At 43.5% G+C, this 13,436-nt stretch overlaps 1 long non-coding RNA gene across 1 annotated transcript; it reads left to right on the top strand.

Annotated features, from left to right (window-relative positions):
* Positions 1 to 266: 266 nt before the first annotated feature.
* On the top strand, positions 267 to 4,302 carry LOC309867308. Its single transcript, XR_014313101.1, has 3 exons — positions 267 to 494; positions 3,874 to 4,001; positions 4,259 to 4,302. It is a non-coding gene; the product is annotated as an uncharacterized lncRNA (long non-coding RNA).
* The last annotated feature ends 9,134 nt before the right edge of the window (positions 4,303 to 13,436 follow it).

Genomic DNA, 13,436 nt, shown 5'->3' on the forward strand with positions numbered 1-13,436 from the left:
GAAGAATCATGGGGGAAAAGCCATGAATTCTAGGTGTTGCTTTCCCCTACCTCTGAAGTTCCTCGGTTCTCACTGATCGGTGAACTTCGTCTTGGCGGGATGTTCTTGCTGATCAGCGGGAGGGGCCTGTTGCCGTGATTCTCAAATCTCTTTGCAGGAGGCGGAATTGCGCCGCCCTTGCCAGGGGCCAGGCTAAGTCATCCACTTGCTTCGCTCTCTCGGAGCTTTTATTCCCTGAGCGCTTTCCGTAGAGCTCGGAGGGCGGGAATGAAGATGGCGCCGCCCAGTCTCCGCCCAGAGGAGCCGAGAGCTCGGGGCCCCACCCTTTAGTGCAGCCTCAGAGAAAAGGACTCAATCCCTCCCGTCTCCCTGGTCTCCGGCTGCGCTCCAAGCTCACCTGGCCTGTCACCCACCGTTTCCATCTCTGGCGCATGGAGTCTCCAAATCCAGATGTCTGCCCCGCAATCCTGTGCCACTCCTTCCAGAGAAGGAAGGTGAGTCTCCCCGGATCTGCCACTTGTGGGGTCCCTCCCGGAAGAGCAGTGGCCTGACTGTGCCTCAGATCATGGTGTAAGGTAACCCCGAGCTGAGAGCCCCCTCCTTGGATTCCTCTCTACAGCCGGCTTCCCTGCTCCGATACCTGGGAGCTCTGCCACCCTCAGACAGCCCGGGTCTTTCTCTGACCCCAAGTGTCCTGAGACCGCATTGTCCCCGCAAGGGCTCCACCCTCCAGTTAGCCTCTGGAGCCCCGTCCCTCAGTGGCGCAGACTTCTAAAAGTTCCAGTTTTGTTCTCTGCTGCTCCGCCGCTTGCCAGGAGTCGGCCCTCCCGGTCTCTCTTCCTGTGTATCACCTCGGATTCACTTCTCCAAACATCCCACCTTCCAGAAAGTGACTGCTTTGTTTTGTTTTGTTTTGTTTTGTTTTTTTTAAGATCTTATTTATTTATTTATTTATTTGAGAGAGAGAATGCATGAGGAGAGGGAGGGTCAGAGGGAGAAGCAGACTCGCTGCTGAGCAGGGATCCTGATGTGGGACTTGATCCTTGGACTCCAGGATCGTGACCTGAGCTGAAGGCAGTCGCTTAACCAGCTGAGCCACCGGTGCACCTCTGTAGTTGCTTTTCTGTTCCTAGAATTGCTGCTCTTCTTCTCTTCCATCTCCTGTTGAGTTTGTAGGTGTTCAGACAACTATCTTGACAACTATCTGGCTGAATTCCTGGGACCCCATGAAATTTAGGTCACCTACTCCTCTGCCATCTTTCTCCACCTCCTACCTAGAATCTGGGTTTTGTTGTTGTTGTTGTAGTTTAAGTAGGCTCCATGCCCAGTGTGGATCCCAGCCAAGGGCTTGAACTCGTGATCCCAAGATAAGAACTGAGCTGAGATTGAGAGTTGGACACTTACAGACCTTATGGATTTTATTTTATGTTCATCACTTTGAAAATTATTTCAATAACACAGTTTTCCCAATTTCCCCAAAAGCAATCCTTATAAAGATGACCGCTATGCCAGCAGCATAGTGTGTGTTTGTTAATCTTCATCATTTCTACTACAAGCAAAAGTAATGCATATACTTTATCAAAATGAACTTGGGCAACAGAGAAGTGTAAAAGGAAAATAGGGGAAATGGAATCCTATTGTACATGCAGTTTAGCAATGGGCTTTCCAGATGAGACTATTTATCTTGGGAATCTCTTTGTGAATGTCTTTCCCATGGCGGGTGCCCTCGATACATTTAAAGACCTGAGAGCTGACTTTAGTGGCAAGAGTCAGCAACTTGATACTCTTCCAGCATTTCTTCAGCACTGTCTGCCTCCTAATTCTGGCTCCCTCTGCAGGAGTGTGGACAGAAGCAGCTGGCCAAAGGAGCTCATCGGTGCAGAAATGTGCCCAAAGGAGGTTGGGTGTTCCAAACTTGGGTCCCAGCTGGGTCTCCTCCAAGGGCCTCTTTGTAGCAGGAACCTGCTAGTCAATGTTGCCAGGGAGAAGATACTAATTACTTGAACATGATGGTAACAGTCCATATGCAAAGAAGCCATCTATCATAGAGCTTCTGGATGCATCACTCAAAGATCTGAGAAGTAAACAAGGCAACAAGACTGAGCCCCAGGTATGGGCAGGGTGTACAAGGCTGAAGCTGTCTTCTGCATGCATAGTGATCCTACAGGTTTGCTTCCATCCAAGTACTTAAACTTGATCTCTCCAGAATTCTGAAATGAGATACAGGAGCTGCTCTCAGATCACTGCGTTCTACAGAGGTGCTTCCCGCTTTCCCTAACATCCCTGGGCTTGGACCAGGAGGATGGCACCCTCTGTTGTCTGTTTCCACAGCGACACCGTGTGGCAGGACCAGCAACAGCGGCCCAAAATCCTGGACGCTGGTTTTCCCATTTTCTCTGCTGGAGATGATAGCAGCCAGGAATCATGGAGTACCCCTGCGGGGTGATATCACAGGCAAGACGATAGCACGAAAATTAAAAACACATTCTCACTCTAAGTAGGACAGGATAATAGAATTACTTAAGTTAAATAATAAAATAAATGTGTATATCAAGCTGATGACTAGATTAATCACAAAGGCAGCTATTTCTTGTTACGTGCCCTCTATGATTCAGGAATGTAAGGTGCTTTGCCTTTGGCAACTCATTTACCCTTCACAGCAGAACTTAGGTGTGCCTTTATTTTCATCATTTGAAGAAACTAAGAGAAATTAAGGAACTTACCCACATTTACTTGTGCCAAGATGTGGTAAAATTTCAGAGATCAAAAAAAAGAAGCCAGCATCCTGGGAGGGAAGAAAGATGTCCCTTCTTACATTCTCTGTCCCCTCTAGGTGCAGAGGGGTCAAGAAAGATCGAAAGATTCAACAAAGGATAGCATTCCCACAAATTGAGACTTCCAGTTTCTCACGTCACCATGTCCAGTCCAAATCTTACAAAACACCTACCCATTTTCACCTCCAGTTTCTCATTGTGACTGGTAAAAAGCAGTCATCAAATGGACCCATGGACAGTATTCTTACAGTTATGTCATACAGATTTCCTGGGCACGATGCCCAACTTGGTTTAATTTATTCTTATTAATTAAAATAGAGCTTCATAAAGTATGATTGTTATATTGAATTTATATGACCTAGCCATCTGCTGGGAGCACAAATATGTGTTACAACAGAAATGTGATGTCACACACGAAACATTCTATTCTCCATTATCTTCACTAATAGTGCAACATAACTCAATGCAAAGAAGTATCCTGACATTCGGGCACCTGGGTGGCTCAGTGGGTTAAAGCCTCTGCCTTCAGCTCAGGTCATGATCCCAGGGTCCTGGGATCAAGCCCCGCATGGGGCTCTCTGCTCAGCAGGGAGCCTGCTTCCTCCTCTCTCTCTGCCTGCCTCTCTGCCTACTTGTGATCTCTGTCTGTGCAATAAATAAATAAAGTCTTTAAAAAAAAAAAAAAAAAAAGAAGTATCCTGACATTCAACCCTGCTCCTAATTCTTCTCACACTTCAGTCTCCGGGAGATTTGACAGGACTAAAAGTGTATTAACCTGGGATCATGCGGTTGCAGAGAAGGAAGACATGCCAAACTAGTTCATAGGAAGTTGTGGATTTTCTCTAAAATAATCTTTTCCCGGGGCACCTGGGTGGCTCAGTGGGTTAAGCCTCTGCCTTCAGCTCGTGCCATGACCTCAGGGTCCTGTGATCGAGCCCCGCATGGGGCTCTCTGCTCAGCAGGGAGCTTGCTTCCCTCTCTCTCTCTGCCTGCCTCTCTGCCTACTTGGCGATCTCTGTCTGTCAAACAAATAAATGAAATCTAAAAAAAATAAAATAAAAACTAAAATAAAGTATCTTTTCCCAATTCTCCCCCACAGAGATGTAAGGATGGACTTAGGAAGCAGCAAGTACCCCAAATTTCTGTTAAAGACAACCTGTTAATAAACGTAAACCTCACAGTGTAAAAGCCGAAGTGTAGTTGATGGATGCCAGGAGTCAGAAAGTGGTGAGTGTCCGGGGAAGAGGAGTGAGAATAAACTTAGGGTAATATGTGGAGAGAAGCAATCCCATCAATAATTAATGGAATGAAACAGGTTAAAATTGCAATAGCAGAGGAACCAAAATGAGGATATAACTGTAGAAGGGGGAGGCAGCAGGGAAGAGGGCATGTTTGTATTGGTTAGCTATCGCTATGTGACAAATTACCCCCAAAACTCAGCAGCTTAATACAACAGTCATTTATTTTCACTCCTCCATCTGCAGATGAACTGGAGTTCACCTGATCCAGGCTCAGTCTGGCTAAATGGGGCCAATGAGTCAACCAGAACAGCTTTGCCCCACATCTCTTATCCTTCTCCAGAGACCAGCAGGCTCACCAGGTAACAGCAGAGATAGAAGAGAGCAGACCCTGCCATGCAAGCACTTTTCTAATCCCTTACTGCATCTTGACTAAGAACATCCCATTATCCAAAGGGTGTCGCGTGGCTGAGCCCACAGTCAAAGGATGAGTTGTGGAGCAGGGAGGGTCTGCAAAGCCACATGGCAATGGACAAAGAGGTAGGGAGGGATGAAGGACTGCAGCCAGGGGGCACAGAAAGGTGGGTGATGGTAGAGGCGAACTAAATCTTCTTATAGAAAAACAAAATTCTATCAAAGAAGAAACCAATAGAAAATACTCTGTATGACTGATAGTGTCGTGGTACAAGATTATTACTTAGAGAAGCAGATTAATAGTCAAGAGAACTGAAAATTGAAATAGAGTTGTTTCCTTCTGAAGATTAGTACCAAGATGAGAAGCCAGTGAGTTAAGGCTTATAAAACCTTTTGTTTGTTGTTTGGTTGTTTAAACTATGTGTTATTATTAAAAATATTTTTAATTAATTTTTTAAAAACTGTTTAATTAGACCCCAACCACTCGATACAATGTCGCAGATTAAAGATAAAAAAGAAACAGGGGTGCCTGGCTGGCTCAGTCGGTAGACACAGGACTCTCAATCTCAGGTTCATGAGTTCAAGCCCCATGTTGCGTGTAGAGTTTACTTCAAAAGCAAAAACAAAGACTCAACTAAAGATTAGAAAGAAACAGTCTTCTCCCTCACAGAGTCCACAGTATTGTAAGATGGAGCTATAAACAAATAGTAGCAAGAAAACACTAAGCAGGGTGAGGGAGACGGGAGCTCAGTGTAACCCCCACCCCACCCCAGGACAGATCAGGGGGGATTTACAGGGTGGGGGGAGGGGCGACATGGACTTCTCAATGAGTCTTGAAGTGCAGGAGTTTGAGAATAGCCTCTCCTGCCTAAAATCTTCAGAACTGGAAAAATAAGTGTTGAAAAAGAAGTGTTGAAAAATAAGTGCTGAAAAAAGTTTGCTATCCTAGAAAGCAAAGAGAACTGCCTTCTGTGGGTATGTAACTATGGTAAATACCTGAAGAGCAGGAGGCATCCAACTGAAGAAGGAAACACCAGCCTAAAATGTGCTCAGAAAACTATTGCATCACTTTTGGGCAAATGTCCACAAGAACTGAAAGCAGGGACTCAAACAGGTGTTTGCACACCCATGCCCATAGCGGCGTTATTCCCAATAGCCAAGAAGAGGAAACACCCAAATGTCCATTAGAGGTTGAACTTACAGATAAACAAAATATGGCCTATCCATACAATGGAATATTACTCGGCCTTAAAATGGGAAGGAATTCTGACACAGGCTCCCTCTTGGCTAAACGTTGAGGACACGATGCAAAGCCAAATAAACCAATCACAAGGACGAATACCATATGATTCCATTTACATGAGCTACCTGGAGTCCAATTCATAGAGAAGGTGGTTGCCGGAGGCTGAAGGAAGGGGAATGGGGAGCCAGTGTTTCATGGGTGCAGAGCTGGGGAAGATGAGAACGTTCTGGAGATCGGTTCTGTTGATAGTTACACAGCCACGTGAATGCCCTCACTGCCACTGAACGACATGCCTAAAAATGGTTAAAATAATAAAGTTTTATGTGATGTCTATCTTACCACAATAAAAAAGAAAGAATGCTGGGTGTGAGCTGTAGAGAGCGGCCAGCCTGGAGACGTGATGTGGGGGGACCAGGGCTGGGCAGAGCATGGCTGCCAGTAGGCAGTTAGGTGGGGCATCCCGGGAGGGGTCTCGAACAAACCCAACCGCACACCCCAATGCGTCAGGAGAGGCTGAGCCCCTTGGAAAGCCAGGACAGGGCATTCCAGCAAGACATCATTCCTATTGGGGGACAAAACACTAAACCATATCCCACATTCCCATAGGAACCATGTGTGTGTGAACACGTAGTAAAGATCTGGAAGCATCCCACTGACAGCAGTATCTTTGGGGGAAGTAGAGGAGAATTTTCACTTTCCTTGAATGTTTGAATTTTTCTAACACCAACAGTATATTTGTGGATTTACACCAGTATGTATTTATAGAAGAATAACAGGTTTCCACCAGAGAAGTATGGTGTGCTGGTTACTTTGTTTTCACCATGTACATTAACGAAAACGGCAATATCTATTCTGTATGGCAATATCCACCGAAGGTTATAGGTACCATCTTGGTGCAAATACTATCCATTTGCATAGAACTAGAAAAATGTGTCCCTTGGGGACATCGCCTTGACTCGTCACTGGAGAACATACAGTGCAGGAGAATTGGTCCTGCTCTTCCCTCCCCCAGGAACCCCCACACCAACACTCAGCATTTGAATCACACAAGACTGAGAAGCTGCCAGCTTCTCCATGCCACGCCAGCTCTGTCCATGCCTCGGCTAAGCAGCTTATCTCTGCCCCCTCTTGACCTCTCTCCTATTGTGTTTGACATGTTTTGTGAGTCAAGTGTGCAGTGAGGAGTAAAGCAGGCTTCAGGGCTGATTCGGCCACTTGTCTGCAGCTTGGAGATGGCATTTCATTTAAATCTCTGTGTTTCTCTGCCCTCATTCCACCAGTGATAATAATAATGGCTGGCATTTTAGGGTTGTTGCAAACCCTGAAGGAGCATCTGTATGAAAACCAGTAGAAAAGGGTACTTGTCTTGGGAAAACATTCGAGGTGAGCAGCAAATGGACAATAATTGGGGCACGACACTTGTCTCTGCAATGAAATTGTACGCCCGTCTGCTGTTTCTCCTGCAAAGCTTTCAGTTTCATCTTCATTGGTTATCTTGCTCCGGGATGCCGTGAGATGCTCATCCCAGCAGATGGCACAAGAGAACGGGGTCAGGGAAAAACAATCTGTGCGTTTCAAGATGCACAGTGAACCAAGTTAAAGCACGCATGCCCTCCTGTGCTTCTGAAATAGCTGTAGACAATGACTTCACAGTCATCATTGAACTTCCCTAGTTGAGTGTGGAAGTCATGAAGGTAACCACTGCACCAAAAATAGCCTGTCCCAGAGATCCACTTAGTCAACAACATTCATTCCCTGAGCACCCCCATGGTATTGGAGACACAGAGATGGATACAAAATATCCCCTGCCTGGGGCACCTGGGTGGCACAGTCGCGTAAACATCTGACTCTTGGTTTTGGCTCACATCATGATCTCAGAGTAGTGAGATGAAGCCACTTGTAGGGCTTCATGCCCAGGACACAGTCTGCTTAAGACTCTACCTTAGCCCCTCCCCACAAAAATAAATAAACCTTAAAATATATTATATATATAATATATATGTTATATAACATATTGTGATTAAGGGCAAAACCAGTTGCCTGAATGTGACAGGTTGGGTTCAAGTGGCCTGCACAAGCCATTGTTCCTGCTGCGTCCGCTCTGTCCAGCCCCACTGCCTCAAGCCCAGCTCATCGTCTCTGGTCTAGATTACTCCAGAGACCTAAGATAACTCCCTCTAGTTCTATTTATCTCAAGTTCATCCTCAGGGTAATGTTTCTTAAATGCAAATATCATTATACTTTAAAAATACCACCTACTTTAAAAAAGATTTAACAGCTCTCACTGATCTCCTAATAACATGCATATCCTTAAACTCACTCATCAGGCTTTTTGTGATCTGCCCTCTGCTTTCCTCCCCTGCCTCAACACTCTCCCTCTCTCCTGCAATCTATACATTAAGCCAAGAGATATACTTTCAAATTCCCAAATGCTTTTTATCCCCTGCTGATCTTTGCCTAAGTTGTTTTTCTCTCTGCCTAGAATACCTCAAAACTAAAAACTAAACCTCATTCCTTCCCACTAGCTGTTCTCCTTAATCTGGCTCCCTGGTATGTAAATGTCAGGTTTCAAATTAAATGTTATTTCCTTTGGGAAGCTATCTCGTGTGCTACAAGACTGGGTGGGATGAGACCCTCCAGGGTACCCCAGCCACTCACTACTTCCATCTTCCTAGAATTTAATGTGTCTCTTGGTACTAGGTTTGCCTTCCTTTCCCTGTCTACTGAAGCTCCTTGAGGACCAAGACTGCCGCCTCTTGTTCGACAACGTATCCCCAGTCCCTGGGACCATTCTTGGGACAGAGTAGCACTCCATCAAAATTCATTGAGTAGAAATCATAAAACACAACTGATACCATTCAAGGAATCGTAAGACCTTTGGCACCTGTGTAGGTCTTCTGACGTAGTTAGCCATTGATCCCTTTCCATCGTGCTCTGATAATGCCAATAGGCTGGGACTTAGAGGTCCCCTTACCAGTGATTTCATCCACGGCAAAGAAGTTATGTAAAAGAAAAAAGAAAATAAAAGTCACTTTTGATTTTTCGGAGTATCTTCTTGTGTCATCCCAGGTGGTTAAAACACAAAAATGTTAACGCAGGTATTGTTCTCAGAGTTAAAGGGACAAAGAAGGTATTACGGTAAGACATCTGGAGAGGAACAAAGGTGAGAATTGGTCACCACCCCCAGGCCGTGTTGAGTCAGGAGCAGGAAATAATATCAATAGAGACCAGTGGGAGCAGGAACCCGGGAGGAAAGGCTGTTTGGTGGAGTTGGGCTTATGGAGGAAGGAGGCAGCTATAACCACAGGATGCCCAAACCGGAAGACAACGGGGAAGAAATTTCCAGACCTCTCTTTATCACAACCTCCAATCTCCCCTGTGTGCCTCCCACTGGCCGAATCTGCAAGCAGGCTGACAAGGAAGCCTGGGTCCTGCAGTCCACGGGGCCCCACAGGGCAGAGCATGAAGTTGGGAGGGGAGGGAAACAAATAACCCACATCCTCACCTAAACCCACATCCATGAGAGGAAATGTATCTTCCCTATGACCTTAGGAAAATGGAACCAAGCAGAAAATATAGAGGTTTTGTGGGGGCGGGGGAGTCCATTATTATTTTAAATAGAGAAGTCCAGAAATTAATATAACAGACACCCACATTCCACCACTGAAATAAATCACACTAACTTTTTATCATGGCTGCTTCAGAATTATTGTTCTTTTAAGGGGGAAAAAAGTGCAAATAAGTTATCTTCCTCCCTTTCCTCCATCTCCCATCTTCTCCTGAAATAATCACTAAATTGGAAGCTCCATTCGCTATTCTGCTACCTGTGTTTGTATCCATGAACAATAAGTAACATTGTTTTGTGTCTTTTTCTATTTTACAAAGTGGTCCCAAACAGTGTGTATCCTTTAGAATCTTGTTTCGTATACCAGGTACAATGCTTCTGAGACAGCTGTTGATACACACAGTTCTGGTTAGTTTGGTTTGACTTCGATGTGGTTTTCCAACCCATGAATATTTACATTTCTTGTGATTACCAACATATTTGAATTTATTTCCATCATTCTTATTTTGTAGGGTTTTTTTTTTTCTATTTATACTTTTCCTTTCCCACCCTTTTTCAGGGGAAAGGAAGTAGCATTGTCTTTGTTGTCTTTGTTACCTGTTTCCTCTAACCATCTAAGAAATTAGATTCTGTTTCTCTTCTTTTAATTTATCTTAAGTCATTCAAATGCATCATTGCCATAAGGGAAATGTTAGGATATTAAAATGTTTTAATATTTAATATGTGGATCATTCTCTCCCACCTTTCATGTTATTGCTGTCTAAAATTTTAGTTCCCCATCTTTAACCATAAAAATGTGATCGTTCAATAGTTAATTTTTAGTGAAAGTTTTAGATTCACTCACATTTACTAACCACTTTGCTCATCTTTGTATCCTTGCATCCCCCTCCTTTCTTTTGAAATCTATTTCCTTCTCCTTGAAGCAAACCCTTTGGTGGCTCTTTCAGCAAGAAACAGTGAGTAATGGTTTTAATCATTAACTAAGTATTTTGAAGGCACTTGGCTGGCTCAGTCAGGGGAGCCTGTGACTCGATCTTGGGGTCTTGAGTTCGAGCCCCATTTGGATGTAGAGATGACTCATAAATAAACATTTAAAAACCATGAAAGTATTTTTATTTTTTTTTCACTATTTTTAAATGACCCTCACCCCCGAATGATAGTTTAGCTAGGATAAAATCACTGAAGACGGAAGGCTGCATTCCTTAAGCAGTTTGAAAATAGCAATTCTATTGCTTCTGTCCTCTACTGCTGCTCTGAAGAACCCCGTTGTCCTTGGCACCATCTCTGCTGCAGGCAATGTGTTTTGTTGCTCTGGTTCCTTATTTATTTGTCTGTTGTTGTTCGTGTTTGTTTTTTGAATATTTGAAAATAGTTTCAAATTGAAAGAAAATTTGCAAAATAAAGGTAGTACAAGAATATTCAGGTACCATTTACCTAAATTCACTCTTAACCTGTTACTCCATTTGCTTTATTTGTTCTGTCCACCCCCACACACAATTTTTGTCCAAATCGTTTAAAGATAAGTCATGCATCTCATACCTTTTACCCCTAAATACTTTAGTCTACATTTCCTTAGAGACATTCTCTTACACAGCCCACAGTATAGTTATCAACATTAGTTAATTTAAGAATGATACATTGTAGGGGCACCTGGGTGGCTCAGTGGGTTAAGCCACTGCCTTCGGCTCGGGTCATGATCTCGGGGTCCTGGGATCAAGCCCCACATCGGGCTCTCTGCTCAGCGGGGAGCCTGCTTCCTCCTCTCTCTCTCTCTCTCTGCCTGCCTCTCTGCCTACTTGTGATCTCTGTCTGTCAAATAAAACCTTTAAAAAAAAAAAAGAATGATACATTGTATTTAATCTTTCCTTATTCTGACTTCTTCAGTTGATCCAGTAATGTCCTTTGTAGCATCATCTTCCTTATCCCCTAAGTACACAATCCAAACTAGTCTTAGGTATTGATCTAGCTGCCATGTTATCTTTAGCCTTCATGACTCCAGACTCTTTACACACCTTTCACACTGACCATTTTATTACCTAACCCTCCCCAATTTTTAAATAGAATGTTCCTCATTTGGGGTTTCTCTAATGTTTCTTCATTAGATTCACATTCTACATCCTTGCCTGGGCATATCACATCAACCATGTGTCCTTCTCAGAGCATCACATTTGGAATTTCTTTTATTCCAAAGAGGGGAAGGTTTTTTTCTTTCTTCAAGACATTACTAAAATGGGCAATAAATACAAATGGGTTTTATATTAACTGTGATCTATGTAATTTCACAATTTGAAGGTTCATTTTTTTTAAGATTTTATTTATTTGACACAGAGAGAGAGCGCACAAGCAGGGGGGAGGGACAGAGGGAAAAGCAGGCTCCCCACTGAGCAGGGAGCCCAAGATGAGACTCAGTCCCAGGACCCTGGGATCATGACGTGAGCCAAAGGCAGACGTTTAGCCAACTGAGCAGCCCAGTCATCTCTGAAAGTTTCATATTTAACTACCGTGTACATTAAGCTAGACCCAAAAAGGATACAAGAAAAAGCTAACTTGATTCCTTCAGTTCCTTCAGACTTTCTCTGCAGCTCCTTCCCCATTCCAATATGAAAGCTTCGATCATAACCTAACAATTGCATACTGTGGGGCTAGTCCAATATGAATTCAAAACTGTAAGTGTATTCCAATTCATATCTTCCCCTCCCCAGCTTGGAGAGAAGACATCTTTACCCACATTTAATGAAAGTGCAGCTCTGTCCTAATACTGTAGCCGCCACTTGTCACTCCGCTACAGGAGAGGAATGGCTCTACCATGCCTCTTGATTTTAGATTTTTCAGGAATGTATCTTTCCTAGGATCCTCCAAGTTCAGGAAACACGTGTCAGGCTTGCCAAGCAGTACTACTGAAGTCACTTTCTCTTGGTTAGAGATGAGAGGGAAGCCTCCTCCTGCTCCTCCTCCACCAATGTTCGAGAAAACATAGCATGTCAGTAACTCTCTTGAAGGGAGGAGAGGTGGCGGATGAGTGAGCCTGGTGCTGGGTATTAAGGAGGGCACGTATTGCATGGAGCACTGGGTGTGGTGCATAGACAATGAATCTTAGAACACTGAAAAAATAAAATAAAATTTTAAAAAATAAATAAAGTTAATGATACTGGGTCATAAAAAAAAAAAGAAAGAAAGAAAAAAGAAAAGAAAAGAAAAAAAAGAAAACGCCCTCTCTAAGCCTCTTCATCTTTAATGTCCTCTATAGGTCAAAAGCGGGTTACTGACTCATATTGTCAGACCAGTTCTACAATCTATTAGTGTGTCCTGCATTTGTGACCGAGAAACAAACTTTTAAATCTGGGTCACATTTGTTACCTATTGAATTGTGCTCAATCTCTTGGTCCAGCTGAAACTAAAAAGAATCTCACATTCACATGCAGGTAGACATGTCTTTTCTTCTGGAAAATTCTCGTCCATTTCCTTTTTTTTTTTTTTTAAGATTTTATTTACTTATTTATTTAGGAGACACAGAAAGAGAGAGAGAGGCAGAGGGAGAAGCAGGCTCCCATGAAGCAGAGAGTCCAATGCAGGAGTTGATCCTAGGACTCTGGGATCATGACTTCATCTGAAGGTAGACACTTAACCGACTAAGCCACCCAGGTGCCTCAACCATTCTCTTCTTTAAATATGGCTTTCCCCAGTTTTTTCTCTTTTCTCCTTCTGGAACTTCAGTTGGACTTATGTCGGCCTGCCTCATTCCATGGTCATTCTACTCCCCACCCAACAAAATGTCTTTCATTTTTCCCATATCATAATCTGTCTGTGGCATTCTGGGTAATTTCCTCAGAACAAATTTCCAGGTCACTAATCATTTCATCAGACCTGTGTAACCTGCTCTTTATTCCATCCACAGAGATTTTTTTTTTCTAATTCCAATGACTTTTTTAAATTGCTAAATGTTTAATTTGCTTATTTCCAAATCTATCTTTTTGCTCTTCTTAGAGTATCCTCTTCTCCCACCAGGGTCTCTTTTTCTAAAGTCTGATTGCTTTGTGGATTCTTATGTTATCACCTTTCTCACATTATTATACAATTTTAAGTCCTGAAGGTGCTAACCCTTCTTTGTGTGGATGGTTTCCTCACATGAACTGTTTTTTTGTTTTTTTAATTTATTTATTTGAGAAACAGTGTGTGTGAGTTGGGGGAGGGACGGGGAAAGA

The sequence above is a fragment of the Mustela nivalis genome (genome assembly GCF_964662115.1).
Source record: "Mustela nivalis genome assembly, chromosome: 6".
NCBI classification, from domain to species: Eukaryota; Metazoa; Chordata; class Mammalia; order Carnivora; family Mustelidae; genus Mustela; species Mustela nivalis.